Source organism: Meles meles, chromosome 9 (genome assembly GCF_922984935.1).
Source record: "Meles meles chromosome 9, mMelMel3.1 paternal haplotype, whole genome shotgun sequence".
In the NCBI taxonomy this organism is placed as follows: Eukaryota; Metazoa; Chordata; class Mammalia; order Carnivora; family Mustelidae; genus Meles; species Meles meles.
In genome coordinates, this window is record NC_060074.1 from 37,814,772 (window position 1) to 37,840,135 (window position 25,364).

Genomic DNA, 25,364 nt, shown 5'->3' on the forward strand with positions numbered 1-25,364 from the left:
TTTACTTTCCTGTCTCACATTTGTTTTAGGGACCTCACAGTGGTTTTAAGGGCACAATGTCAAATGCTCAGTGTGACAATTAATTTTGTGTGTTAAATTGACTGGCCTGAGAAATGCTCAGATGGCTGGTAGAACTATTCTTGGGTGTACCTGTGAAGGTGTTTCTGGAAGAGAGTAGCATCTGAATCAGTAAATGAATAAAGGAGATCCCCTTCACCCATGTGGGTGGGCATGATCCAATCCACTGAAAGCCCAAATAGACCAACTAGGTGGGAAAGTTTAAATTCTTGCTTTCTCTTCTTGGGCTGAGATATTCACCGTCTCCTGCTCTTAGACTTTGGAGTTCCTTGTTCCTAGGGCCTTGGACAATGGGACTTATCCAAGCACCCAACCTTTCCCCCCAAACCCTGAATCTCAAGCTTTGGTCTCATACTGGGTGTTACACCATCATTTCAGACTTTAACTAAATTATACTATGAGAATTACTGGTTCTCCTGGTTGCAGTTGGCACATTATGGGAAAGCTCAGACTCCATCATTAGGTGATCCAATTCCCACAATAAATTCCTTCTTACACATCTCTCTATATTAAAGATTTCCTTTTGGTTCTGTTTCTCTGCAGAACACTAATACATCCAGATTTATAGATTTGTCTTGTCCTTTAGCACAATGGTCCTCAAAACACAGTGTATAAGAATCACTGTCCAGGGTTGTATGTACGAAATAAGTATTTTGTAAGTAATTTAAGGGATATTTTAGGTAGTCATTAGAAGATAATTTCGTCTCATATAAAAGGAAACTCCACAGATGCTCCCTCTTAAAATCAGATATTTTGGCAAATAAGCAATGGAATGTGCCCTCTAACAAGAATGGTATTGCATCTATACATTTAAAAATAAGGTTCAGAAAAGAGAAAGCCCTCACTTCTTAATATTAAAAGGAAGCAGGTAGCCTTTGCACATCTTTGTTTTTCAAGTGTTGAGGCCTCATAGGACACGGAGCAGTGTCTCAATACATCTGTCTTCTGGATGAGTGAAGGCTAAATATCCAACATTAAAGATCAAAAGTATTCTTTACAAAGGTATATTTTTATGACATATGAAAATAAGTGTCTCAATTTAGAATTTATAAGAAATATTTTAGTATCAAATATCTTATGTTAAATGAGGAACTAAATAACTTACATAACTCACTGAAGGTCCCATAGTTAACTATTTGTTTTTAAAACCTCTGCTAATGGTAAAAAACAAAATAATAATAGTACTTGTTATAATAAATTATAACATATAATAACAATATATAATAATAACAATTATATAGCATAATATATCATATAATAACAGTTATTAATTATATAACAATCATATAATATTAATTATATAACAATTAAATATAATATACCTATATAATATATAAATATATAATTATATATTATATAACAATTATATATAATTTAGTATGTTCTATAGTATAATAGCAATTTTTATAGAATACTAATATAATTAATATGATGTAATTATAATAATTCTAAATAATGCTGTTTATTATTATTATCTTTGAATTTATATAGGGCTTTGCAATCACCAAAATGCATCTTTGATCAGTAAGAACATTTATTTTATGCTGCTTAAATTCAGCCAGAATGCCCATGGGACCTGTTATTACAGTGACTCATTCCTGAAAATGTCATTGTGAGTAGTCTCTGTTCCTACAAGAATGTATTGGTTTTTGCTTATAAAATTTCACTGAAGTTAGAACAACTTAGAGGTGATGATTTTGGATACAGAAATTATTCCATCAGGTAAATCCATCAATAGTGTTTCAACACACTGGGTTTTATGTTTTTCTCAACTTCTTAAAAGATTCTTTCTCCTCTTCCTTCCAAACACATTGTTTACTTACACAGACTTCTTTCTATCCAGGTGAAATCATGAGTTTGATTAATTATATCATGACCTTATTGAGGATAAAATAAAATAAAGTCACTGGATTCTGAAAAGGATCATAGAAGTAAATCTGATTCACACTTTTTTTTTTTAAAAGATTTTATTTATTTATTTGACAGAGAGAGAGAGATCACAAGTAGGCAGAGAGGCAGGCAGAGAGAGAGGAGGAAGCAGGCTCCCCGCGGAACAGAGAGCCCGATGCGGGGCTCGGTCCCAGGACCCTGAGATCATGACCTGAGCCGAAGGCAGCGGCTTAATCCACTGAGCCACCCAGGCGCCCCTGATTCACACTTTTAATTTTAGAGATTAGGGCACTGAAACCACAGAAATGACTTCCCCAAAATCACATTTTATGGAATAAAGTACCTGGCATTTATTCTGATTTCTCTGTTATGTTGCTCTCCTGTAACAGACAGATAGCTCAGTTTTCCAAAAACACTGGTTTCATCCTGCCACCCTCCTCTCTTCTAAGGTAAAATTTAGACTCTTAAGCCTGGCATTTGAGACTTACCTCAATTTGATTTCATGAAGTTTACATGAACCATATTCACCATTACTCTTCAGCAGGTAATTTGACCTTTTTCCAGGTCACAGAACATGACTTGCTCTGTATGCAAGTTTATAAACTCCGACAGGCCAAGGACTCAGCTGTTGGATCCATTGACTTAGATGAGAGTATGTTCATAACATCCAAAGATCAATAGGTTCTGAGTCAGAGTTCTGTACTGTTGGAAGAAGAAACTGGAGAAGTAGAAAGAAAATAATTTATAAGTAGACTGACATCAACATCTCATCACGTATAAAGACCAGGTGACACCAGGAAGGGAGAAGATTTTAGAAAGAGGTTTTCAAGGCCAATCTGCAAAATTCTAAGTAAGAATTAGAAGCATCCAGACAGCTCTTTCTAAAGACGTCTGAATTTGCATTCAAGGCACCAGATGGAACTAAATCAGATCTAAACTAGATCAGGAACACAAATTCCAGGTAGAGAGACAAGGGTAAAGACCTGGAGCAAGGCTCAGATGACAGAGTGCTACCTGTGGACGGGACTATGACAGTTGACACAAACATGGGGCCACCTTTAATTCTGCTTTTCTTAGTCTTGTGTAATCAGAATTGGCAGATATCTTCTGGAGGGCAAGGAAAGATCATTCTTGTCCCAATACTTCCCAATACTTCATAGCAGAAGTCTGAAGCAAAAAAACCTAAACAAACACACAGTCTTATGGGCAGCTGTGCATCAACTATTCCCCCTTCTCCCTCTCTATCCAAATTTCATTTTTTTTTCTCTGAGTTTGGGGGAGACATGTGGACTCCTTATTTTCGGGGCTCCTCTTGGCAGGGTTTTGTCACTGATATCTGTATTATTTAAAAATCATTCATAACAGTTCCTTCACAGAGGAGATACAGAATGAGAAACTTAGGACTATAAACAGCAGGACCAAAATTCAGTTCAAGTGTGCTGGTACATGACCACAAAGAATTAAAGCTCCTCCAATTTTATCAGCATTGAGAAGAGACTATAATTTGGGAAGAGTTTCCATTACCCTATAGAAACATACACCTAAATCACTGAAAAATGGGACAGATTCAGAAGCTCAAAATCAGGGCTTTTCAGAGAGTCAGCCCTAAATAAAATTATAACTGAGGGTCAGGACAGCGAGGAAGAGCAGTAATAGAAGAGCATGAGAAATGTATTAGAAATGTTCGGAAAATCGTCGGGAGCAATAACACAGATAATCTCCACTTTCAATGAAACCCTGCGTAAAGCATTATTCTAGGATATAGTTATCTGATACATCTTTTTAAATTAAAAAAAATGGAGGAGTAGCAGTAAGATTCCCATATTAATTGAAGAAATTATCATAAATTTCTCATTACTGTGTATTGTTTATTCTGTCAAACTGGCTATAATCTTATAACACATAAGTATTCATATATTAAATATTAGAGTAATTGAGATACTTAAGTGTAACCAAAACACATTCAAATTCTTATGCATCATTATGATGTGAACTTTTAGTTTTTCCCTAAGAGGGAAAAATATATATCTTTTTTTTAAGATATTATTTATTTGAGAGAGAGAGCACAAGCAGAAAGAGGAGCAAAGGGGCACAGGGGGAAACAGACTCACCTCTGAGGAGGGAGCCTGATGCAGGGCTTGATCCCAAGACCCTAGGATCATGACCTGAGCTAAAGGCAGACATTTAACCAACTGCGCCACTCAAGCATCCCATTCCCTAAAAGTTAAAATTCAAGAGAGCAAGGAGTTCTCTTTGAGTTACAAAGCCACATTCATAAGCTCTTTGTAAGGTCTTTGTACAATTGTTGTATCTGACTCCCATAGTTATTCATACTGTCCCCAGCCAACAGCACATCGGGGTTATTCCCTGCCCTCAAGCCAAGTTCAGCTCATGTAAAATTAGTATGTACAAGACGAGCACATCAGTTTGGTGCAAAGAGGCCAAACAGAATATGAGAGGAAAGCACATGCTGACGCACCTGCTTCAAACTGTCTGGACTCTTGGTCTTCCAAGGTTATTCATCAGACATGTGGAAATATTAACTGAGTTAAGATTTACTGCCTTGCTAGCTCACTGTCTGCCACACACTTCTTCCATGTGGCAAATCTGTTTTCTAACTTCAGTCTGGCTGATGACCAGGAGAGGCAGGAAAAAAAAAAGAAGAAGAAGAAGAAGAAGAAGCAAGAAGAACAAAAAGTTCTAGACAGGTTTTTAATAAAAAGGGAAATATTCATTTCTCTTTTGATCCAAATATAGAAATTTCAAGAAAAAATAACAGCTATCTTTTATAAAATCTAGACTTTGCTAGACTTCATTTGTCGTCCTTTTAAGAGGCTATGTTTCTTTATTTGCCAAATTGGCTTACTTTAAGGGCTCTTTGTTGGGTCCCTAAAAGAACAGAATGTCTTGTTCATTTACATACAGTAAACAGATGTTTCCTCCAAACAGCACAAAATTGGGAAATAATTCTGAAACTCAATCCATTCATTGTAGCTTTGAAAATCCTGGCTAACAAGAATCCCAAAAGGATGTACTGCCAGTTGTTTATGCAAGCAGATTAAGTTATAAAAACATGTTTATGAAAGACCATTCATCTTTTGTTTCCTGCGTACCGAGTTCAGTTTAACTACTATTTCAGAGACAAGCATTATGGTCTTCTATTATTTATCTATTTGTGTTGTGATAAAACTGGGATCCATAAACAGACTGGCAATATACATGTCAAACTTACTTTATTGTCTTGGTTCAGTTCTGCTTCGGAAGTTGAAAATGAAATCTGAAAGAGAAATATTTTTTCCCAGAGGTCATTGGTTAATCTTCATTTGTCTGGCAAAGATCATTTTCTTTCTGTCTTTCATTCTAGAAATTAGGAAAAAGAAAAATAATTCTTCCAACTGTCCTGGGATTTTTTTTTTTCATTCTCATCAATCATCAATTATCTTAGCAAGTCATCTATTGACTTTTCTCTGAATTCCACATAGAACAATAATTTGTACGTTGATTCTGAGTATTAGTGGATCCTAAAGTAGTAAGTTGCAATGAACATAAAACATCACGGAAAAATTGCTCAGATCTCTGTAGGTTTTGTTTGCTTTCTTTTGTTTTAGCAAGCTAGCAAACTAGGTCATTCCAAGTCTAGCAAACATAGGAAAACAAACTAATTATAAAACTGAGCAAGCAGTGAGGAAATTACCTTCCCTACCCTATCTTGAACTGCCCCCCCATATCAGAGTAAGAAGACAAATCCTAGGATTATCCTAGGATGATATATGTAGTACAAATAGGTTTTATATTTTCAGATGGTTTCCCAAGAAAGTCTCAATTCCAGAAATTACCAGATACTTAGCAGTCTCATTAAGTGGAAGATTAGCATTTGCTATATTGGTGAGGTCGTTTTGAAGATTACAAAATAAAAATAAACACCCCACCATGGACACAACCAAAAGTACTTACCCTGTAAATAACCCTAGTGCCCAGTCTTTACTTTCACCAACCTACAGAAGGAAGACCAGATAGATGTCTGACTGGTTCAGAAGGTAGAGCATGTGACTCTTGATCCAGAGGTTGTGAGTGTGAGCTCCATGTTGGGTATAGAGATGATTCAAAAATAAAATGTTAAAAAAAAAAAACAATGAAGGGAGATAATGTTCTGAGGTGAAGAGTCTATAGTCGCATTGCTTTTATTGAAATTATTTTCAAGCATTTATTAAGCACCTACTCTGTTTCTGATACCATTCTAGACGCTGGGAATATAGTCATAATCAAAACAAAGTTCCCTTATATTCTACTGGGGGAGAGAGAGATGTTAAACAATGAAATATATGATATGTTAAATAGTAATAGGTGCTAAGGAAGAGAAAAAGGTCAGGAAAGTGGTATACAAAACATGTGTGGGTAACACTTGGACCAGGGTGGATGAGCATCTTCCCGGGGATGGAAACCTGAGTATAGCCTGAGGCATCAACAGTATGAAGCAGCTCTGGGGGTGTCAGTGCAAGCGGGCTCCACATAGAGGGAACTGCGGGTGCAGAGGCCTGAAATAGGACTGACCTTGGAGTGCTGGAGCGAGAGTAAGAGGTGTGGGGGCCATGGAAACACACTGCTTGGAACTCCTGCTGTGGAGGCAATAGTTGATCCAGCCATAGCTGCCATTGCCCTGGATTCACCAGGATGTTCACACTGAAGCCCTGCTTCCCTTGGGCTGCTCCCAGCTGCGACCACAGTGAGGGCATTAGTATAGGTCCCTTCCTGGGGGATGGGGGACTTCCCTAATCATGACTTTGAAGACTTTTGAGTATTCTCCATTATCCTGGCCAAAACTTTCTTACACTAAGCCCACAGTCTGACACTATTCTAATCCAGTCCTCTTTCCTTCTTTGTCTCCTGCATCAAGTCTCTGTACTGGGTATGATGATGGTGTGAACACTGCCTACTCACTCCTGCTCCCCCACCTAGTTTACAGGCATGCATCATGGTATGAACACTGCCTACATATTCCTGCTACCCCTCACCCAGTTCGTGGGCATTATGAGAACAGAACTCTCAGCAGGCACGTAACAGTTCTGTCTGAACCCCAGCATGAGGAGACTTGACCAAACTCTAGCATGACTTCTAGCAGCATAAGGTTTGTCACTAGGATGAGCCTAGTCCTCCAGTAAAATGCCTGCCCAAGAAAGCTAAAGGCTGCGAGGGAAATTTCCTATTTTTTCTAGGCAACATCTGAAAATAAGCCCATTTCTCCTTTTCTTAGTACATTTACTACAAAGGGATTGCAATTGTAAATATGTATTTCCTACAACTCAGAAGCATCTTCTGCAAGGACAGGAGAGCCAGTCTTTTGAAATGTTATCATCCACAAAGATAAAGCCTCTGTCTCCCAGGATCTTTGGAGGATAGAATCCTAACTTCAGTAACTACCAGCTAGTGGACATAATGGGCCTGAGGGCATTTACACGGACCAACCCTTTTTTTGGTTTTTAATTGTGTTATGTTAGTCACCATATAGTACATCATTAGTTTCTGATGTGGTGATTCACTGTTTGTGTATAACACCCAGTGCTCCATGCAATCCGTGTCCTTCTTAATACCCATCACCAGGTTCACCCATCCTCCCACATTTCTTCCTTATGAAACTCTCCGTGTTGTTGGGAGATGAACCATGAGAGACTATGGACTCTGGGTGACCAAGCCTTTCTAACTGTTCACTTCTCTACCTCTGTTGAGTCCCATCCCCCACCTCTCTCACTCTCACTTTAAAATATTCAAATCACCTCTGCACACATCGGAATAGAGCCCAGCTCTTTCCCCTACTGTCAACAGTTACTGAATAAATTCTGTTTTCATTGCTTTAACTAGTGTCCAGCTGTGTTTATCTTTGTCAATTTCTTTTTATTTTTTTCAAGATTTTATTTATTTATTTGTCAGAGAGACAGAGTGAGCCCATAAGGCAGCAGGAACAGCAGGCAGAGGGAGAAGCAGGCTCCCTGCTGAGCAATGAGCCCAATGAGGGATTCAATCCCAGGACACTGGGATCATGACCTGAGCCAAAGATAGACACTAACTAAACTGAACCACACAGGCACCCCTCTTTGTCAATTTCTACAAGCACATACCTTGCTCATCTCATTCCATCTTTGTCTCTGCTTCTTTGAGGTACTATACTCACCCAGGAGTCCATGTGGCTAGAGTCTTGAAAAGTGGGATGGGGATGGAGAGGAAGCAAAGGAGGCAGCAGTGGATCAGGTCATGGTAAGGACTGAAACGTAGTTTGAGTGAAATGAAGATGAAATAGAGTTTTGAGTAGAAAAATCCTTTTTTTTTTTTTGAGCTTTGCATTTTTTTTCCATTTTATTTATTTTTTCAGCGTAACAGTATTCATTCTTTTTGCACAACACCCAGTGCTCCATGCAAAACGTGCCGTCCCCATTACCCACCACCTGTTCCCCCAACCTCCCACCCCTGACCCTTCAAAACCCTCAGGTTGTTTTTCAGAGTCCATAGTCTCTTATGGTTTGCCTCCCCTTCCAAGTTTTTTTTTTTTTTTAATAAACATATAATGTATTTTTATCCCCAGGGGTACAGGTCTGTGAATCGCCAGGTTTACACACTTCGCAGCACTCACCAAAACACATACCCTCCCCAATGTCCATAGCCCCCTCCCCCTCTCCCAATCCCACCTCCCCCCAGCAACCCCCAGTTTGTTTTATGAGATTAAGAGTCATTTATGGTTTGTCTCCCTCCCAATCCCATCTTGCTTCATTGATTCTTCTCCTATCCCCCTAACCCCCCATGTTGCTTCTCCATGTCCTCATATCAGGGAGATCATATGATAGTTGTCTTTCTCCGATTGACTTATTTCACTAAGCATGATACGCTCTAGTTCCATCCACATCGTCGCAAATGGCAAGATTTCATTTCTTTTGATGGCTGCATAGTATTCCATTGTGTATATATACCACTTCTTCTTTATCCATTCATCTGTTGATGGACATCTAGGTTCTTTCCATAGTTTGGCTATTGTAGACATTGCTGCTATAAACATTCGGGTACACGTGCCCCTTCGGATCACTATGTTTGTATCTTTAGGGTAAATACCCAGTAGTGCAATTGCTGGGTCATAGGGTAGTTCTATTTTCAACATTTTGAGGAACCTCCATGCTGTTTTCCAGAGTGGTTGCACCAGCTTGCATTCCCACCAACAGTGGAGGAGGATTCCCCTTTCTCCACATCCTCGCCAGCATCTGTCATTTCCTGACTTGTTAATTTTAGCCATTCTGACTGGTGTGAGGTGATATCTCATTGTGGTTTTGATTTGTATTTCCCTGATGCCGAGTGACGTGGAGCACTTTTTCATGTGTCTGTTGGCCATCTGGATGTCTTCTTTGCAGAAATGTCTGTTCATGTCCTCTGCCCATTTCTTGATTGGATTGTTTGTTCTTTGGGTGTTGAGTTTGCTAAGTTCCTTATAGATTTTGGATACTAGCCCTTTGTCTGATATGTTGTTTGCAAATATCTTCTCCCATTCTGTCAGTTGTCTTTAGGTTTTGGTAACTGTTTCCTTTGCTGTGCAAAAGCTTTTGATCTTGATGAAATCCCAAGAGTTCATTTTTGCCCTTGCTTCCCTTGCCTTTGCCGTTGTTCCTAGGAAGATGTTGCTATGGCTGAGGTCGAAGATGTTGCTGCCTGCATTCTCCTCAAGGATTTTGATGGATTCCTTTCTCACATTGAGGTCCTTCATCCATTTGGAGTCTATTTTCGTGTGTGGTGTAAGGAAGTGGTCCAATTTCATTTTTCTGCATGTGGCTGTCCAATTTTCCCAGCACCATTTATTGAAGAGGCTGTCTTTTTTCCATTGGACATTCTTTCCTGCTTTGTTGAAGATTAGTTGACCATAGAGTTGAGGGTCGATTTCTGGGCTCTCTATTCTGTTCCACTATTCGATGTGTCTGTTTTTGTGCCAGTACCATGCTGTCTTGATGATGACAGCTTTGTAATAGAGCTTGAAGTCCATAATTGTGATGCCACCAACTTTGGCTTTCTTTTTCAATATTCCTTTGGCTATTCGAGGTCTTTTCTGGTTCCATATAAATTTTAGGATTATTTGTTCCATTTCTTTGAAAAAAATGGATGGTATTTTGATAGGGATTGCATTAAATGTGTAGATTGCTTTAGGTAGCATGGACATTTTCACAATATTTATTCTTCCAATCCAGGAGCATGGAACATTTTTCCATTTCTTTGTGTCCTCCTCAATTTCTTTCATGAGTACTTTATAATTTTCTGTGTATAGATTCTTAGCCTCTTTGGTTAGGTTTATTCCTAGGTATCTTATAGTTTTGGGTACAATTGTAAATGGGATTGACTCCTTAATTTCTCTTTCTTCTGTCTTGTTGTTGGTGTAAAGAAATGCAACTGATTTCTGTGCATTGATTTTATATCCTGACACTTTACTGAATTCCTGTACAAGTTCTAACAGTTTTGGAGTGGAGTCTTTTGGGTTTTCCACATATAGTATCATATCATCTGCAAAGAGTGATAGTTTGAATTCTTCTTTACCAATTTGGATGCCTTTAATTTCTTTTTGTTGTCTGATTGCTGAGGCTAGGACTTCTAGTCCTATGTTGAATAGCAGTGGTGATAATGGACATCCCTGCCGTGTTCCTGACCTTAGCGGAAAAGCTTTCCGTTTTTCTCCATTGAGAATGATATTTGCAGTGGGTTTTTCATAGATGGCTTTGATAATATTGAGGTATGTGCCCTCTATCCCTACACTTTGAAGAGTTTTGATCAGGAAGGGATGCTGTACTTTGTCAAATGCTTTTTCAGCATCTATTGAGAGTATCATATGGTTCTTGTTCTTTCTTTTATTAATGTGTTCTATCACATTGATTGATTTGCGGATGTTGAACCAACCCTGCAGCCCTGGAATAAATCCCACTTGATCGTGGTGAATAATCCTTTTAATGTACTGTTGAATCCTATTGGCTAGTATTTGGGTGAGAATTTTTGCGTCTGTGTTCATCAAGGATATTGGTCTGTAGTTCTCTTTTTTGGTGGGATCCTTGTCTGGTTTTGGGATCAAGGTGATGCTGGCCTCATAAAATGAGTTTGGAAGTTTTCCTTCCATTTCTATTTTTTAGAACAGTTTCAGGAGAATAGGAATTAGTTCTTCTTTAAATGTTTGGTAGAATTCCCCTGGGAAGCCGTCTGGCCCTGGGCGTTTGTTTGTTTGGAGATTTTTGATGACTGTTTCAATCTCCTTACTGGTTATGGGCCTGTTCAGGTTTTCTAGTTCTTCCTGGTTCAGTTGTGGTAGTTTATATGTCTCTAGGAATGCATCTATTTCTTCCAGATTGTCAAATTTGTTGGCGTAGAGTTGCTCATAGTATGTTCTTATAATTGTCTGTATTTCTTTGGTGTTAGTTGTGATCTCTCCTCTTTCATTCATGATTTTATTTATTTGGGTCCTTTCTCTTTTATTTTTGATGAGTCTGGCCAGGGGTTTATCAATCTTATTGATTCTTTCAAAGAACCAGCTCCTAGTTTCATTGATTTGTTCTATTGTTTTTTTGATTTCTATTTCATTGATTTCTGCTCTGATCTTTATGATTTCTCTTCTCCTGCTGGGTTTAGGGTTTCTTTCTTGTTCTTTCTCCAGCTCCTTTAGGTGTAGGGTTAGGTTGTGTACTTGAGACCTTTCTTGTTTCTTGAGAAAGGCTTGTACCGCTATATATTTTCCTCTCAGGACTGCCTTTGCTGTGTCCCACAGATTTTGAACTGTTGTGTTTTCATTATCATTTGTTTCCATGAATTTTTTCAATTCTTCTTTAATTTCCTGGTTAACCCATTCATTCTTTAGAAGGATGCTGTTTAGTCTCCATGTATTTGGGTTCTTTCCAGCTTTCCTCTTGTGATTGAGTTCTAGCTTCAGAGCATTGTGGTCTGAAAATATGCAGGGAATGATCCTAATCTTTTGATACCGGTTGAGACCTGATTTGTGACCCAGGATGTGATCTAGATGTGCACTAGAGAAGAATGTGTATTCTGTTGCTTTGGGATGAAATGTTCTGAATAGATCTGTGATGTCCATCTGGTCCAGTGTGTCATTTAAGGCCTTTATTTCCTTGTTGATCTTTTGCTTGGATGATCTGTCCATTTCAGTGAGGGGAGTGTTCAAGTCCCCTACTATTATTGTATTATTATTGATGTGTTTCTTTGATTTTGTTATTAATTGGTTGATATAGTTGGCTGCTCCCACGTTAGGGGCATAGATATTTAAAATTGTTAGATCTTCTTGTTGGACAGACCCTTTGAGTAGGATATAGTGTCCTTCCTCATCTCTTATTATAGTCTTTGGCTTAAAATCTAATTGATCTGATATAAGGATTGCCACCCCAGCTTTCTTCTGATGCCCATTAGCATGGTAAATTGTTTTCCACCCCCTCACTTTAAATCTGGAGGTGTCTTCGCGTCTAAAATGAGTTTCTTGTAGGCAACATACTGATGGGTTTTGTTTTTTTATCCATTCTGATACCCTGTGTCTTTTGATTGGGGCATTTAGCCCATTAACATTCAGGGTAAGTATTGAGAGATATGAATTTAGTGCCATTATTAGTCTGTAAGGTGACTGTTACTGTATATTGTCTCTGTACCTTTCTGATCTACTACTTTTAGACTCTCTCTTTGCTTAGAGGACCCCTTTCAATATTTCCTGTAGAGATGGTTTGGTGTTTGCAAATTCTTTCAGTTTTTGTTTGTCCTGGAAGCTTTTGATCTCTCCTTCTATTTTCAATGATAGCCTAGCTGGATAGAGTATTCTTGGCTGCATGTTTTTCTCGTTGAGTGCTCTGAATATATCATGCCAGCTCTTTCTGGCCTGCCAGGTCTCTGTGGATAAGTCTGCCGCCAATCTAATATTTTTACCATTGTATGTTACAGACTTCTTTTCTCGGGCTGCTTTCAGGATTTTCTCTTTGTCACTAAGACTTGTGAATTTTACTATTAGGTGACGGGGTGTGGACCTATTCTTGTTGACTTTGAGGGGGGCTCTCTGCATCTCCTGGATTTTGATGCTTGTTCCCTTTGCCATATTAGGGAAATTCTCTCCAATGATTCTCTCCAATAGACCTTCTGCTCCCCTCTCTGTTTCTTCTTCTTCTGGAATCCCAATTATTCTGATGTTGTTTCATCTTATGGTGTCACTTATCTCTTGAATTCTCCCCTCATGGTCCAGTAGCTCTTTGTCCCTCTTTTGTTCGGCTTCTTTATTCTCTGTCATTTGGTCTTCTATATCACTAATTCTTTCTTCTGCCTCATTGATCCTAGCAGTGAGAGCCTCCATTTTTGATTGCACCTCATTAATAGCTTTTTTGATTTCAACTTGGTTAGATTTTAGTTCTTTAATTTCTCCAGAAAGGGCTTTAATATCTCCAGAGAGGGTTTCTCTAATATCTTCCATGCCTTTTTTGAGCCCGGCTAGAATGTTCAGAATCATCATTCTGAACTCTTGATCTGACATATTACCAATGTCTGTGTTGATTAGGTCCCTATCCTTCGGTACTGTCTCTTGTTCTTTTGTTTGTGGTGATTTTTTCCGCCTTGTCATTTTGTCCAGATAAGAGGATCTTTCAGAAAGTGGTTGATTTTCTGTTTCTAGAGTTGCTGTTCTTCTTCTCTTCGCTCTCCCGTTGGATTTGTAGGTGTTTGCAATGTTTAGATAAGCTATCGAGCTGATCTCCTGCTACCTGATGTAGTCTCAGGCTGCTACTTCTCCGCCATCTTGAAAAATTCTTTTTTGACAGGATCTTTCTGCCTTCTCTGGGGAGGCAAGACCAGGATCCCCAGTAGGAGGCTATTACAATAACCCACAGGAACGGCAGCTCATTTCAGGATGGTGTCAGTGGGGGAGATGGAAATTATCATACTTCAGCTCTATTTTGAAAGAAGAACTAAAAATATTTAATGATGGAAAAAATGTGTGGTGTATAGGAAAAAGAAAAGTCAGTGCAGAAAATAAGGCCATCAATTTGAGCATCTAGATGAATAAAGTTATGGGTGAGCCTGCAGAGGATATGTTTTGGAGCAGAATATCAGGAACTTAGTTTTAGCTATTCCATGCATACAGGCAAAGAAGTATCTGAAAATATTATGTTATAGTTGCATATGAAGAATTTTCGCTGAGAAAAAAAGAAGTGGGAGAAAAAGCAAAACATTCTCAGTCATGTAAATAACCTAAGGAGAATAGCTAAAATAAGATGTTATTTATTGTGAGTTCCCAGTTGAAATTTAGTTCCAGATGAAGATCATTGAATTTGCAATTTGATAGCGTGTTGTCCTCTGGGTCTTGCAATCTGGATTCCAAACATGGACAATGGCTATGTTCTGCCTGGATTACAAATGTTATCTCTGTTCAAACTCTGGAGATTTATAATCATGAACATCAGTGCCTCTTTCAGGACAAATTAACTCATCAAAATAGTTCTTCTTAAACAACATCTCAAAACCTCATTAATTTCAACATTAGTATTTTTGGTATCTTTATTTATGAGGTTTCTTTTCCCTAGGAGTTGTTTTATAATACCTTTGTTGCCACCCTGAATCTGTAACTGAGTCCCTTGCTTATACATTTTTGAATGGTTCTTTATCAATTCCCTCAAACTCTTAGCTTAGAGTTAAAATTTATTGGCAGTGAAGTGTCTCCCACTTTCCCTTTGGTATGCTACTGGCAGCCAAGTATTCCTCCATATCTCAAAAAGGTAATTTATTCATTGATTTAAGATATACAAGTTAAATAACAATAACCTTATTTTAAAGCTTGTTCCTTCTACCTAAAATAAAAATAATAGAGTCAACAGTTCTTTTAACCACTTTAGAAGTGGATTTTACTGAATAGAATATTCAGCCCATGACCTATTTTATTGTCAGAAAGTGATAACCCATCTCTTAACTTTCAAACATTAATTATTATTTTATTTGTAACAGTAGTATACTTAATAATAGATTTGAAGTTACAAACATTGGTTAAAATATTGGCCTACTATTTTTGAATAACATTTAATAAGCCTCAGTAAGATAGAAGATCAAAACTGTAAAGGTCTTTCAGCGTAATTTGTGGCCAGTGCTAAAGGTAGAGGATCCTCTCACTGCCTTGTTTGAAGAACAATGGCATCTAAAGCAATGTGCCCAGAGAAGCATCAAGGAAGTTTACCTCCTGCTGCTGGGAGTCCACTCCCCAATAATTTAGGCATGACTTGAGCAATGTCTATAAACTGAGAGAGCCTGACTGTGAACATAAAGAAACAGGATAGAGAAAACTTTCATTGGGATGTTGATAAGCCTAAGTAGGGTAAGGCAGGAGCCATGCACAATCACAAAAGAGGCAGAAAGAAAGCTGGATGAATGCTGCATGATCTCATGGTCAGGGAGAAGAGGACTCCTGCGTACCAGGTGACACAGTCCCTACCAGTGCATCCAGGGGTATTTTTAAAGCAGTTTCATGTGTTGAAATGAGTGGAAGTCTTCTCATATTTCACACAAAATAGCCATCAAGATATGCATTGCTCACTTTTGTTTTGAGAAATGTGAGTAAGTGTGTGTGTGTGTGTGTGTGTGTGTGTGTGTGTGTGTGTACATTTGGGTAGTTGCAGAGAGATTGGTTAAGATGACAAAATGTTGAGTTTTACTTCAGCTTTGGACTATAGGCTGCCCATCAGAGGATAGTCACAAATGGGTTGATGGGACTAGCATAATCATAAGTGATCAATGGCAACATTTAAAGTTACTGGTTATAGTAATATCTATGCTTGGGTACCTGGATGGTTCAGTCAGTTAAGTGTCTGCTTTTGGCTCAGGTCATGATCTCAGGGTACTGGGATTGAGTCCCTCATCAGGCTCCCTGCTCAGCAGGGAGTTTGCTTCTTCTTCTGCTGCCCCACCCCCCCATTCAGGCTTTCTCTCTCAAATAAATAAATAAAATATTTTTTTTTAAATCTAAAAAAAGTAAAATAATAATAAAATAATATCTATGTTTAATTCTTCCAATACCTGTTGACTAATAAAGCAGTGTACCTCATGTTCGAATAAAATGAGGAACATCCCATATGGTTCAAGTGGAGAAAGTAAGTCATAGTGTAATAAAATCCACAGAAGAAAGTAAGAGCCAAGTTAGACAGGAGTTTTAGACTATATTAAGAATTTTGGAAATATTAATTGACTTTTACCCGGGAAGAGTTAAGATTAGATTCAAACTTTTAAAAGTTACTCAAAGTAAAAATGTGAAAAATGTATTGAAATGAGCAAATATTGATGCAAAAAGATTAGTTAGGAAACTATCACAGTATTTTAGGCAAGAGAGAATGATATCTTGAACCAGAGTGGGAGGATTAAGTTTAGTGAGAAGCAGATACATTCAAAGTGAGAGGACATGATAATCTGGTGATAGAAGGAAGTGGTGAGAGACAAGTAAAGATGATGCAGAAGTTTTGGCTTTAACTAACCAGATGATTGACCCAATCATGTCCCAACATCGGAAAATGAAAGGCAGAAACAAGTTGAATGGTAAATATCACTGGACAAGTTCATTTGAGATGTTTGAAGGTATCCAAGTGAGCATGTGAAATAAGCACCTCATATATGGGTTTGGATTTCCAAAATCAGATCAGGACTGAAAACACAGATCTGAGAGTTGCTGTTTATTCAAAATTCATTCTCCATTTCTCTATTGCTAATAGCACTCTGATTTTGTTCAAAGAGATAATATGTCCAACTAAAAATGCACACATCTCCAGACTTATTAACAAATCAGGTTGGTCACGACTCAGATTTGTTCAACAAGACATAAAAGGAGCTCTTCTGGGAACTGCAGGGATGGTGTTCGCTTTCATGGTGTATGCACCATTCTTTTGCCCATGTGTCCTTCCGCTTTCTTTCTGCTGGAGGAACCATGATACACCTAGAGATACTGCAGTTATATTGCAACTACATTCTTAATACAAGTGGTAATCAAAGTGATGGGACTGGATAAAGTGCAGGAAAAACAGAAAGGCAGAATGACATTCCACTTTGTCCAAAGACAAATCCTCAGCAACTTCAAACCTGAATGTTTGATTAGAGGAGAAAGTGTTGGGAGGATAAAATGAGAGTGAGTAACCAAAGATGCTGATGAAGAAAAGCGACAAAGTGTGCAGGGGGAGAAGGTGAGCAAAGAGAAGTTTTCCAACAAGGAAGGAGTGGTCAGTCATTTTAGATGATGTTGAGAAATTGATAAAAATAGTTAATATTTTCCATCTAAAGAAAGCCAAGATAAACAAGTAAAGATTAATACAATGCATAGGAGAATTCAGCAAGTGGATCAGATAAAGGATAGCAATCAAAATTTGTCCTTCAACAGTTGAAACTTCAACCCTTCCTGTAACATGAATATTTTTTAGATACTACTTTTTCTCCCTTGACTTGACTGTTCCGTTTTTTTTGTTTGTTTGTTTGTTTTATTGCCCTCCTGGAGACTCATCTCATAGCCATCGCCAGATAGTCAATAGTACCCCCACAATGTCACTTGCACCCTTTCAATGCCATTTACAATTTATTTGTATCAAAGTGAACTTTTCATGTTTAGGACTTTTAACTGGCCTTTGTTTGTTTTGGGATATATCACGGCTCTCAAAGTCATTATTCTGCAGAAAATCCTAGCTTGTGCTCCTCCCACCCCCAAAATTAGTTCTTCTCTGACTGAGAAATATCTAACAGCAATACTGAAATGAAGTCCATCCCCCACCAGAGTGTTCATAATTTTTCTTTGTATAATAGAAAATTGTTACTACCTGAACAAAACTTTTCCCAGCATAAGGACCATCTAAGAATATGACTACAATTATTTACTATCATTACTGCAGAGAGACATGTAAAAAGATGAATCATTGAATCCTTTTATGGTTATAGAAAATGCATTTTATAAAGATGAATGTCATAGAACATTTATTTTTACTTCAGGCCATGCCCACTGTATGGGAGCCAATAAAATATTCATTTTCTGCTGTCCTCCCTTTTTGGGGGGTGGGTAATGGGCTGTCATAAAGGGCCATAAAACATCATTACTCTAAGAAGCTTTGAGACAAAGGAAGCCAACTCACCTCATCTATCCTCAAGTCAGGAATTAGTGCCTATTGTGCTCCATATGTTTGATAATCAGCCTAGTCCCCTAGAAGTGGAAAGCCAGGCCATGTTTAGCAAGGATAGGGCACTGTGTCAATGAAGGACATTGTTCTGGCTGCCGGGTATTCTCCAATGCAATTATGGAAAAATACCCCATGTGAGCTTATGGTTGCTCTCCCTTCTTTGTCTTTTCCCTTGAAAGTGAAATTCTGGAAGCTTGAGAGATGGGATTTGATGAGGAATGCTAGCAAGTTGTTTGGCTTGCGTTTTGGGAAGGCAAAAGTGGTACCTGCTAAGATCCCGCTGTATTGATTTCCTATCACTTCATAGCAAACTGCCACAAACTCTGTGGTTTAGAACATCACTTATTTATAATCTCATTGTCTTTATGTCCAAAATCTAGACACAACATAACAGTTCTCTTTTCAGGATCCTGTAGGATTAAAATCAAGGTGTTGGCTTGGTGTTCTCTCCCCAAATTTGTCAAGTCCTAATGGATGTAGAATGAAAGCCCCTTTTAAAACTCAACCAGGATGGCCTTTAACAACCAGAGACTACTTCTCAGCTCCTAGCTAATTGACTCCCTCCACAGATGGTTCATAATATGACTGTTTCCTTTCTTCCACATCAGCAGGAGAGAAATTCTGACTTCTAGGATGGCCTGGACCCTTTTAAAGGGTTTCTCTGGTTAGGTCATGTTCACCTAGAAAAAAATCTCCCTTTTCATTTACTCAGCCAACTGATTAAGGATCTCAATTGTATCTATAAGATCCATTTTCCATGTAATATAATCTTAGTAATGAAATCCTATCATGTTCACAAATTCCACCAGCACTCAGGAGAGAGGACTATCCAGGGTGTGTATATCAAAAGGAGGAGCTCTTGGGATCAGATCTGCCTCCTACATCATTCTGACCCAACTACAGAGGTCTTCTCCAGACAAAACTCCTCCTTATTCTGCTTTATATTTTTCATAGCACTTACAAATATTGTCTCATACAGTATTTTTTATTTATTCACTTATTTATTTAATTATCTCTCCCATTAGAATGTCAGCTTCAATGGGGCTGGGCCTCTGTTCTATTTTCTCTGTACAGATAGATGTGCCTGCATAGGAGGCATTCAGTAAATACTGGTTGAGTAAATGAATGAATGGAGGGAATTAATAAACAGGGAATCAAAGATGCAGGTTTTCTGCATCCTAATAGGGTTCCCTTTCCCCCATGTTGTTCACAAGGAAATGAAGAAAGTCTCACCAGCCCACGGTCTCTCTCCTCTGGGCAGCAGACCTGCAGACAGACAGCTCCCTGGATTTATGTTCGGACCAGCATGAATGTGTTTTCTGTCTGGCACTGCTCTGTGATTCATACTTCAACTAACCTCGCCTTTCATTTGCCCTCTACTCTTCTTGTTTTTAATTTATAATGTGAATTTTACACTTTTCTCAAAGTAACATATGCACAGAGCTAAAACTGTTTGATGGCACCAAAGTCATGCATATAAGCCTGTATTCTGCACACACAAATATAACCAGCCCCTTCGTGTTCTTTCCATATATTCATTCCCGGAAGCAGTTTGACTTCTAATGGGTTTATAAACAGTAAGCCTGTGCTATTAGTTCTTGACATCACTTTTGGGGACTATCTGTTGTGGTAGTTGAAAACACAGCTCCAGATCTCAAATGTGGGGTACAGATCACCCAATAGGTGACTTCCTCTCTTTGGTATCCTGAGATTCTGTCCATATAACAGCTTCTGTGGGACGGTGACCTCAGGAGAAGGCTGACACTAGCTCATCAGCACTGAGTCCCCAGAAGTAGTAGAAGTGTGGTCTCCACCATCTGTAATGAAACTGTGATTTTATTTATTTACTTATTTTTAGGAGATTTGGGTTGAGTTGGAAGGTTGCTGTTCTCAGGCGGCTGTGAAAAGGAGAAGGAATCCAAAGTGACGTTGAATAATGGAAGCATTTTATTACCTGAGTGATAGCTAGCCTGGCATTTTTTCTGTCTAGCATGGAGCCAGTTTGTCACTTTCCTTACTCTCTTACACAACCTCAACTTGTTCTTCAACCTGCTTCTCCCACCCCTAGATCACTGGTAATTTAGGCACCCTCTTTTCCTAGCCCATTTCTACTGTCCTTAAGTTTTCAATCCCTCCTCTGTTTGAATGCCATCCCAAAGAACACTCTGACGTCTTTGCTCCTCAGTATTTTGCAAGGTACTCCAATTTGCGTAACTTCTCATTTGCATTTCAGTTTTGAAATTCAGGGATTTTATGACACTGGAATAAATCACTTAACCTCGCAGATTCTCTGCTCTCTGGGCTGTAAAATCTGGATAAAAGTCCTCTAATGACTTCACAGTGTTGTTAAGAAGGTGGAATAAGTAATGCATGTAAGCACTGTTTGCAAACCATGAAGCACTCTTCTGATGTCATTGTTAGAATGCCAAGGGAAAACCTGCTGTTGCTCTGGTTGAAGACCCAGGTTCATTCCCTAGGTCTTGGGTGAGTCGTCTCGCTCAACCTTTCATCAGTCCAGCTTCTGTATCTCCTGCTTTTACTTTTTCCATGGTTTGCGTTGTTCATTCCCACGTGCAAACCGAGCTCTTGAACTGGACCGACTGAAGGAAGGGTTGGTAACTCCTTCATGTCTGCTGCTGGCTGGTGAGCCAGCCGGTTTCCTTCTGCTTTCATGGCTAATCCCTCTGCAGAGCACCTGTGAGGGTAGGCACTATGGTCAAATGTGCCCCCAAATTCCTATGTTGAAAACTACTCTTTAAGGTGATGCTATTCAAAGGTGGGGCCTTTAGGAGGTGATTAGCTCATGAGGGTTAGGCCCTTGTGAATGGGTTTAGTACCCATAGAAAACAGACTCGGGAGAGCTCCCTTGCCCCTCCTGCCATGTATGGACACAGCAAAAAGTCTGAAAGGTGGAAGAGGGACCATGCTGGCACCTGAACTCAGACTTGCAGCTTCTAGAATGGGGAGAAATCAATTTCTATGATTTATAGGCTACCTAGTTTGTGATAATTTCATTACAGTAGCTTGAACTGACTTAGGACAGAGGGTAATAGCCAGGTGGAGGGATCGTCACCACAGCAGGCAGGCTCAGAGGCTGCTTCTCAAAGATGGCCCTTGGCCATAAAGGGCATGGCAGAGGCACCTCTCAGCTGGTCTCTAGTAAGTCAGTACTCTTGTGCTCCCAGTCTACCCGAAACAACATAATCACAGTCTCCCTTCCTAAAGGATAACCTCAGGGGAACAAAAAGAAGGGTGGCCTCTCAGCTCAGGGTTGTACTCCCAAGTAAAAAAAATAGAACTTCTTTGTTCATTAAGGAGCTTCCTAAATCCTCCAGAAATCAGGCCTGGGACTGTGAGTCACCATTGTGCCACCCATAAAGCAATTTCTATCTTAACTTCACATTCTTTAAGTTTAAAAATGCTTCCATATTAGTAATTTGTATATGTCTCTTCCTTATGACCTTGAAAGCTTGGGCGGTTGCACCAACTTTCAAGTCCAAGTTGTCTTTAGACACGGAATAACAAAGATGATCCAAAGCTATCCGAAGGTGAATGGGGGAACAAGGATGTGAATAGGCAGACAATGAATAGAAATATAGCATGAGGGTCTATTTAAGTTTAAATTTTTTCAAATGGTAAAATTCTTTGACAACTAACTCTCTAATGCAAGTTTATATTGTACATTGAGAAGAACACTGGGCCTCTGCACACATTTTCACTGTAATCATTTGGTGGCTGGAAATGGTTGGATGAAAACACAGGAGGGACAAACAGAAAGCACAGTAGCCCCTATCAGTTTGTCAACATAGAGACAGACAACTATTAAGTCAGCTGGTGTTCATCTCTAGTGTTGAAGGCAGGAGACACCAGGCAAGAGTGTTTCCATGGAGCTGGAAATTTCTGGCAGTAACACACTCTGCTGGATGTGGAGCAGAACAAGGTAGCTGACTCAAGATGGGCAGGATCTTTCAAACCTTCTTGACCATGACTGACGGAAAGAAATGTATTGGCCATTGTATTCTGCATTATGACCCAGTAAAACACACACACACACACACACACACACACACACACACACGTGTGTGCATACACAGATACAAATAAACACACATAACTGAAACAAAAGTTAATACAATACTTAGCCATACAATATGTGATTCAGGTCTGCATTTTCCATTGTATTCTATTTCATTTTTTATATGATATGATGATGACAAACTACATTGGGTATGACCATTTATTTAAAAAACATGTTACAGGAAATTTTCTGAGAGTTATGGTAAGTCTGTCTTACCCTCTCAGTTCTTCATTGGAAGTGAAGTTTTGCCTCTTTGGAAGAGATGAGATGGGGTTGGGGGTTGTGATGATCTTGGTGCACAACTTTGCCATGTGCAATGTGATTTCAAGAAATCAAAACCTTTTTCTCATGACTTTTCTGACACCTGAAATTTATCATCACTTCTAGTTGCAGCTTCAACAGAAGTGAATCAAGTGTCTCATGTGTGTCAGGTACCTTTTTTCTCTTAAGAAGGAACTTTGGGGGCGCCTGGGTGGCTCAGTGGGTTAAGCCGCTGCCTTCAGCTCAGGTCATGATCTCAGCATCCTGGGATCGAGTCCCACATCGGGCTCTCTCCTCGGCAGGGAGCTTGCTTCCCTCTCTCTCTCTCTGCCTGCCTCTCTATCTACTTGTGATCTCTCTCTATCAAAAAAATAAATAAAATCTTTAAAAAAAAAAAGAAGGAACTTTGGGAGTTTATTTTCTTTTTTCTCCTTTTTGATGGTTTCCTTTTTTCTAATAAAACAATTTATCTAAAAAGAAAAAAACTTTAAAGTTTTTTTCAGTGACTTTGATAAAACAAACTTGTTTCTATTTGTTCAAAATATCTTAATTGGTAGAAATTGACTTATCTGGATTTTGATATTACTGTTAAAGATTTAGTTCAGTATTTGGGGAGGGAAGATGGCTGTACGTACATATGAAGAAACCTACAGTAATGTCATGTGTGTTCAAGTCTTGGCAAGTTAGCATTCAAAATACATAACCCACAACCTAGACCTGCCTGACCATGAATTTCCTTTATTATTTATTTATTTATGTATTCTTTTTAATGTGTTATTTGTTTCAGGGGTAAGGTCTGTGATTCAGCAGCCTTACACAACACTCAGCGCTCACCACAACATATACCTACCCAAATGTCCATCACCCAACGACCCCATCCCCCAACCCCCTCCCCTCCAGCAAGCCTCAGTTTGTCTCCTAAGATTAAGAGTCTCTTATGGTTTGTCTCCCTCTCTGATTTCGTCACTTCATTTTTCTCTCTCTCTTCTCCTATGATCCTCTGCCTTGTTTCTTAAACTTCACATGTCAGTGAGCTCATATGATAATTGTCTTCCTCTGATTGACTTATTTCACTTAGCATAATACCCTCTAGTTCCATCCCTGTTGTTGCAAATGGCAAGATTTCTTTTTTTCTAACATCTCACTCTGATGCTGGAAGACAAAAATACTTCATTGGCTTTTTGCCAATGGAAAGAAAAAGGTGCCAATAATCACTGGACAGTTGTTAACTAATAGAAGCCTGTCCTTTCTCAATTTCTAATAGAATGGTAAGCCATCATTCAGAACAGAATTACTTAAAATTGTTTGGTTCTTTTGTCTCTTGATTTATTTTTATTTGTATATTCAGGAAATAAGTCTGAATGGCTGAGCTTACCTATTACAATGGCCTGATGTTTTCCAAGGTCCTATATAATATTTAGACTTTCATCAAAAATGTTCTTCCTGGGGTCCCTGGGTGTCTCAGTTGGTTAAACATCCAACTCCTGATTTTGGCTGAGGTCATAATCTCAGGGTGATAAGATCAATCCCTGTGTTGGGCTCTGTGCTAAATAGGGAGTCTGCTTGGGATTCTTTTTCTCCATCTTCCTCTGCCCCTCCCCAATCCTCCCTCTCTCTCAAATAAATAAGTAACTATTTTTAAAAAATGGTCTTCTTTCCTGCATTATTTATAATAGCCAAGATATGGAGGCAACCCAAGTCTCTATTCATCAGCTGATGAATAGATAAAGAACTGTGGTATATATATACAATGGAATGTTACTCAGTCATCAAAAAGGATAAGATCCTTCCATCTGCAACAAAATGGATGGACTTAGAGAATATTATGCTAGCGAAATAAGTTACTCATAGAAAGACAAATACTATATGATTTCACTTGTCTGTGGAGTTTAAAAAATACAACAAATGAATAAACAAAAAGCACAAGCAGATCCTGAGATACAGAGAAAAATCTGATGGTTACTGGAGGGGCAGGGGTGGCAGATGGGCAAACCGGGTGAATGGCAGTGGGAGATAGAGGTTTCCAGTTACGGAATGAGTAAGTCACAGAGATAAGAGATACAGCATAAGGAATATTGTCAATGGTATCATAATAGTGTTACTTAGCGACAGTATCAACAGATGCATAGCTTCACTTCTAGTGAGAATACTTAACATACAAAGTTGTTGAATCACTATGTCACACACCTAAAACTAATGTAACATTGTGTGTCAAGTCCAATCAAAAAATGTTCTTCCTTCTTACTTCTATTACTACATTAGCTTTCTGAATGGCTTCTTTCTCCTCCAGATTTATCCTCCTGCTGTTTAGCCTACTAATCATTCTTTTCAAAATATTCACTTCTCAGTTTCTTATTCATGTACCAAATTTTCTAATTCTGTGTGTCATTCTATGCTATATTTCCTGTTGGAATGTTTTTCCTAACTTGGAGTGTTGAAGTTTACCAATCCTTCAGGGATCAGCTGAAATGTTATTATTCATTCAATGATTTATTCATTCAGCAATATGTGCTTATTGCATATTTGTTATATGTCAGCCTCTCTATTAGATCCCAGGGTGTGTGTGTGTGTGTGTGTGTGTGTGTGTATAAAATATCTATCATTATTGTTACATATTCCTAACTCTCATGGTACTTACAGTCTAGTTGGGGAGGGAGGGGCAGTAAACAGGCAATAGCATTTACAATGTGATGGCTATCATGTTAGGGAAAGAGTAGAGTTTTCTGATTTTCCATAAAAGAAACATTTAGAATCAGTTTACTGGAATTAAGGAAGGCTTTAGAATAATTAACAGGCAGGCACATGGGTGGCTCAGTGGGTTAAACCTCTGCTTTCGGCTCAGGTCATGATCTCAGTGTCCTGGGATCAAGGCTCGCATCAGGCTC